Below are 5,845 nucleotides of genomic sequence, written 5' to 3'. Positions count from 1 at the left end.
TCAGAAGGCACTGGTGGGGCTGGAGGAGCAGGCAGGGGATGGGGCCTTGTGGGGTCCCCCCATAGTCCCTTCCCCCCTCCTCTAGCCTCCCCTCCCGCGCCCCCTACTTACCAGTTCGGAGTCTAGGTCCAGCTCCCTGCTGCAGTGGGCATGGTCTGCCTGGATCACCAAAACTCTCTGAATCTTTTCTGAATCAATTTGGAGAGCTCTGAATCAATTTGGACCTTTTAATTGGTCCCCTGATTCAATTTAGATCTGGAGATTTGGCCACCAAATTGGGCCAAATCTCCTCCAAAATACTCATACATAGGTTATTCTCTAAACACATCTCTGGTGCGATTGTTGCTCTAATCTCTTTGGGAATTTTTTGTTGTTGGTTCCAGAACTTGTTTTTTGGGAAATGTTTAGCTAATGATATAATAAGTCATCTTCAGATGGCCCTGGTAACAGATTTAGAAGTCTCTAGTTTAGAAGCTGTAGCCAGTACTAGTATGTAGATAGAGTATCTTTGATTCTACCTGCAGCTTTGCATGAAGTGAATTAATTTTTTTTTAAGAACTACACAGATCCTGAGACCTCAAGGAAGAACTAACATTCAACCCTCATTGAGGAATAAACTAGGACTTTTATACCTGGCTAAGGTCTGTGTAAATACTTCTGCGCCTCTCTGTTCAATTTATCTCATTCAGAGAGGGCTTTAAAGTTACCATATGCTCAGCTAACAAGTACAACTAACCTCTTACAGACCTATTTATTTGGTACCATGAAGTAAAGGCAGTCCATGGACAAGTAGAACAGCTGTAGCATTTCAAGTAGCTTAAAAAGCACTATAAAAAGGTGAAAAAGCACTATAAAAAAGTGGAGGAAAAGTGACACATAGTACTGCACCCCTAAAATCACCCTGAGATAAATAAAAAATAACTCTGGATAAAACAGGAATGCTTCTGAAGAACTTCACTGTAGAACATTTCTCAGAAGAAATACTTTGTGAGTGCAACAGTGGCTGACATCAATGTTGGGGCCAGGGTGAAGATCCTTGAAGGCACAGTACATGAAGGCTTGTGATGGCAGTTGGATCTTGTGTGCATGGCAGGTGAGGTGCATTTATTATTCTTATGGATCATTTCAAGGAGTCCACTGACCTGCATTTTATTGCTTACTCTATGTTGTCCAATGACAGTAATGAGCCTAACAAGATGCTTGCCCAAGCCCCAGACCACAAGTACCCCCAAGAGAGTCCTACAGAGTCTTTCTACCTATTTATGACTGCTGAGAAGATATGCCAGCCATCCGGCCAGGGCAGGACAGATCAGGTGGCACCAACGTCAGGCAGAACCAGCTGATAATTCTCTATCATCCTGACTTCCCTGCCCTCATCCTCTCAGTTGCCTGGGGCCCTGCTACTTGAAGGGCAACCCATACAGCTTGCTGGTGACTACAAATTTACTCACATCCTGGCAATATCACTAACCCTTTCCTTCCCTTTGAACTGCCATAGGCACCCAGAGCCCTGATTTGTGCTAGGCCCAAGGCATGATCATGCAAAGTTCATATGCAGGGAGTTTATGAAGCAGTAGATCCAAAAGCCAGGGAGGTGCTACCCTCTCCTTGGCTATTCAGAGCATGAAACACTAAAAAAGTATATTGTGAGCTATTGCACCGTGTTTTGATTGTTGGTTCCAATCAGAGGTCAATGGCAGAAGAGCATTCACCCCAGCTATGCACTATGGGGACAGGAAAAGGCCACATTTGTCTTGGTGGAGGGGCGGGGGGAACAAATGAGGCCACACTGGAAACTTTTTTTTTGGCCATTAGGAGACTGTTGTTTCTGGATTTCAGCTGATGAGTCCCAAAGTTAATGACAATTTATATTATCACTCAGCTGTGTCTCTTGCGTAGGAGTTAACAAAGACCTTTGCTAGGTCCCCTCCTCCTTCCTGGACAGTGATGGTGAATTCAGCATTCCACACCCATGGACCACCCATGATTGGCAGATTTCCCAGCATGGACCTGTGGGCTGAAAGAACATGGGAGATCATGTCCCCTACACCACCCATTGCTTATTCTTGCACTCCCTTTCCCTCATGAGACCCACCTGCATTTTGGAGTAGTGGTGCTCCAACCTCTGACAGGCTATACCCTCTCAACCCCCTGAGCTCAGCCATATCTCTTATCATCTTGTTTTGCATCTCCTGCTCTTGTCTGTCCCCAGGCCCAGCTGTGGGAACAGAGCTGCTTCTACCTTTCCTGAGCCTATCACTGGCCAACAGGTCCCTCCTGACCTCAGTGCCTACTTCCACACTACCTGTGTTCTCATTACCTTGCTTCCCTCTATAGTGACCCTGGGAACACAGCTGTTTGCCTGTCACCCCATCCCTCTCCCTCAGCCCACAGGCCTCAGGGAATTTGTAAATTTTCCTTGGAAATGAAGAGGAGACCTTTTAGCCTAAGTAAAGTTTCTGTTTGCAAATCAAAGCAAAGTCAAGCACTGCAGGTAGATAATAAGGGGAGAAGAAGTTTTTAAAAAGTCACTGCTGCTTGTGGTACCAATGTAACTCTACCTGTCTCACCCTGACTAGTCATCTATTTTTAATTTAGGTCTAAATCATTTCAGAAATGCAAACCACAATAGGAAATTGCACGCATCTCAGATACTATCTACTGTCCTCAGGCCCCTGTCCCTTCCCACATTCCCCACACTGGTGGCTCATGTGAAAAAAAGAAAAACTGATAGACTGAAATGCTTTCCATTTTTTAGATGAGATAGCTAATAGATGGAGTCTGTCCTTTCAGGAGCTTCTCCTCTGCCAGCTGCTGTTTTAAATCATGTGGGGGAAAGGTGGTAAGCTATAGCTCAAATATGGAAACATTCAGGGAGGAGGTGAGTGGGTCCTGGATCTTCACTGGCAGCAGCAGGTGTACAACAGCTGAGTGCCCCAGCCAGGGTTGCCAATTGTCTAGCCATATAAAAAGGTTTAAAATGCTTGTCTATTAGGTCTGTAAAACTGGAGCTGTATGTAAAAACCTAAGAAACCAAGAGCTTGATTGAGGATGCATCATCAGAATGAGACTGGAATCGCATGTTGATGGACAGACAGAGCAGAATAGTGGCACTTTGTGTCTGAGCAGGAGCACAGCTCAGTGCACTGAAGGGATTTCACCCTTAGGGCTTTGTTAACATGGCTAGGTCTCCTCCTCCTTCCTGGAACCTCTGTATCCCCCTCTTCCCACCTCAAAACACATGGTGCCACTGTGTCCCATCAGCTGTTGCCTACCTGTAATGATGGCGTGCCTTGAAGGTAGCAGGGCTGTGTCACTCTGGGTGGGATACTAGGAGGGAGGGAAGAGGGTTGGTGTGGGTGAGATGGAACTGTGAGGCTAAGAGAGGGTGGAATTGGTGAGGCTGAGATCTGTGCCAGGATGGGTGGGGCAGGGGACAGGGTCAGTTTGGTATGGGATTGGTCCAGCTTGGGGGGAAGAAAGCATGGGATTGAGTAGGGGACCCATGGGGTGGGGGCAGCACAGTGTAAAAAACATTCCTGCAGTCAAATAAGACTATTCATGAACTCATCATCACTTGTGTTAGTGTCATGTATAAATATGTCAGCTAAGAGAAGAATACGTGATAATCTTAAAAGAGTGGATAATACTATTGCTAAGAAAGCAAAAGTAGGGAGAATGTTTGCATTTCAGTCTGCTTGGACTACGGAGAGTGAATTCAAAGAATGGATTTGCAAAGAGAAGGAAAGGAAGCAAAATATAGCCCGTGTAATTTACTATAGCACATGACAGCATATGAGAAGTATGCCTACTAGTAGTGCAAAAAATGCCAGCATATTCTAGGTGAGGAAGTCTCCATTTTGGATTATGCAGTTTTTGGCCAAGATCAAGAATACAGATGGTTACTCATGACAAAAAGGTAACAAAATGTGAACTGAAACTGGCAAATTTTCTCACAAGAAACAACTAAAGAACTTGCCATTAAGTCTGATGGATGACACTTCTGAAAAAAATGTTGCAGGTTGGCTGGCATTGAGAGGGTCCAGAGGGGGCCACTCACATGGTCAAGGGGCAGCGGGGCAGGCCCTACGAAGAGAAGCTAAAGGGCCTGAACCTATTCAGCCTCCACAAGAGAAGGTTGAGAGAGGATCTGGTGACCATTTACAAACTGACCAGGAGGGATCAGTGGGAATTGGGGGAGATTCTGTTCCCCCAGGCACCACCCAGGGTTACAAGGAATAACAGCCACAAATTGTTAGAGAGAAAATTCAGGCTGGACATCAGGAGACATAACTTTACAGTTAGGGCTGCCAGGCTCTGGAATGGGCTCGCAAGTGAGGTGGTACTGTCTCCTACCTTGGGGGTTTTCAAGATGAGGTTGGACAGGTATTTGGCTGTGGTGATATGATCCCAGCATCCATTCCTGCCCAGGGCAGGGGGTCAGACTTGATGATCTGTTTAGGTCCCTTTGACCCTAAGTACTATGATACTATGATACTAGGATCCAAGTTCCATTTTTTTTCCCCACACACAGGTCTCTCCCTTACATATTCAGGTCAATCCCTAGTACTGCTGGAGGTCATTTACCAGATGTTCTCTCATGAGAATGCCCTGACATTTGTGGTGCTCAGGAAAGCCAGTCTCTGGTGCTTGGTAGTGACCAGTGATTCTCTGGACCTCAACTTCTCAGGTGTCTGAAAAGATCTTGCCTCTAGTCTCAAAGACAGTATGTATTACACAGGCTAGAATGATCAAGGCAGGTTGGAGATAGAAGCAACAAATCTACACTGCAACCAAATACTCCTTATCACATCACAAGATCCATGAACAGCACATGCCCCAGCAGCTGTGGGGGGCGCAGATGCACTGGTGGGAGCCCGGCGGTAGTAAGCATGAAGCTCCCATAGACACCACCAGCACTGTCAGTGGTGGGCATCGACCAGAAGTTGGCGACTACCCACGGGCACCATCAGCTGTGGCCATTGGTGATCATGGACTGCAAGCAGGTGCCCCCAGCAGTGTTGGTGGTGAGGTGGCAAGTGGCGAGCGCCCGCAGGTGCCGCCAACAGTGTTGGCAGTGCCTGTTTGCAGGGGGTGCACCACCATGGTCAGGGGGTTAACATGCATCCGCATGCACCGCCTACGCATTGCTCCTGACAAGATCAAATAAATGCTCAACCTGGTAGGCAAATGTCTTTTATTTTAATGAACAAACAGCCTTCATAAATCCCATTTAGGACCTAATTCAATGAAGCATGTGCATCTCTTTAAATACACACATAATTCTCATTCATTTCAATAAGATCAGCTGATGCATATGTTAGAATTCATAGATTCATAGACATTAGGGCTGGAAGGGACCTCGGAAGATCATCGAGTCCAGCCCCCTGCCCAAAGGGCAGGAAGTCAGCTGGGGTCATAGGATCCCAGCAAGATAAGCATCCAGTTTCATCTTGAAGGTGTTCAATGAAGGTGCTTGAACCACCTCCGGTGGCAGGCTGTTGGGGGCTTGGACCTTGGGGGCTCGGACAGTAAAGAAGTTCTTCCTTCTGTCCAGCCTGAAACGATCTTGTAGTAGTTTGTGACTATTCGACCTCGTCATTCCTTGGGGCGCTCTGGTGAACAAATGTTCCCCCAGATACTGGTGGTCACCCCTGATAAACTTATAGGTGGCCACCAGATTGCCCCTGAGCCTGCGCTTTTTCAGGCTAAAGAGCCCCAGGGCTCTCAGCCTGTCATCGTAGGGTCTGCTTCCCTGACCTCTGATCATGCGCGTGGCTCTTCTCTGGACTCTCTCAAGCTTCTCCACATCCTTTTTGAATTGTGGAGCCCAAAACTGGAAGCA

Source organism: Alligator sinensis, unplaced genomic scaffold (assembly GCF_000455745.1).
Source record: "Alligator sinensis unplaced genomic scaffold, ASM45574v1 scaffold23_1, whole genome shotgun sequence".
NCBI classification, from domain to species: Eukaryota; Metazoa; Chordata; order Crocodylia; family Alligatoridae; genus Alligator; species Alligator sinensis.
This window is presented reverse-complemented; position numbering follows the sequence as displayed.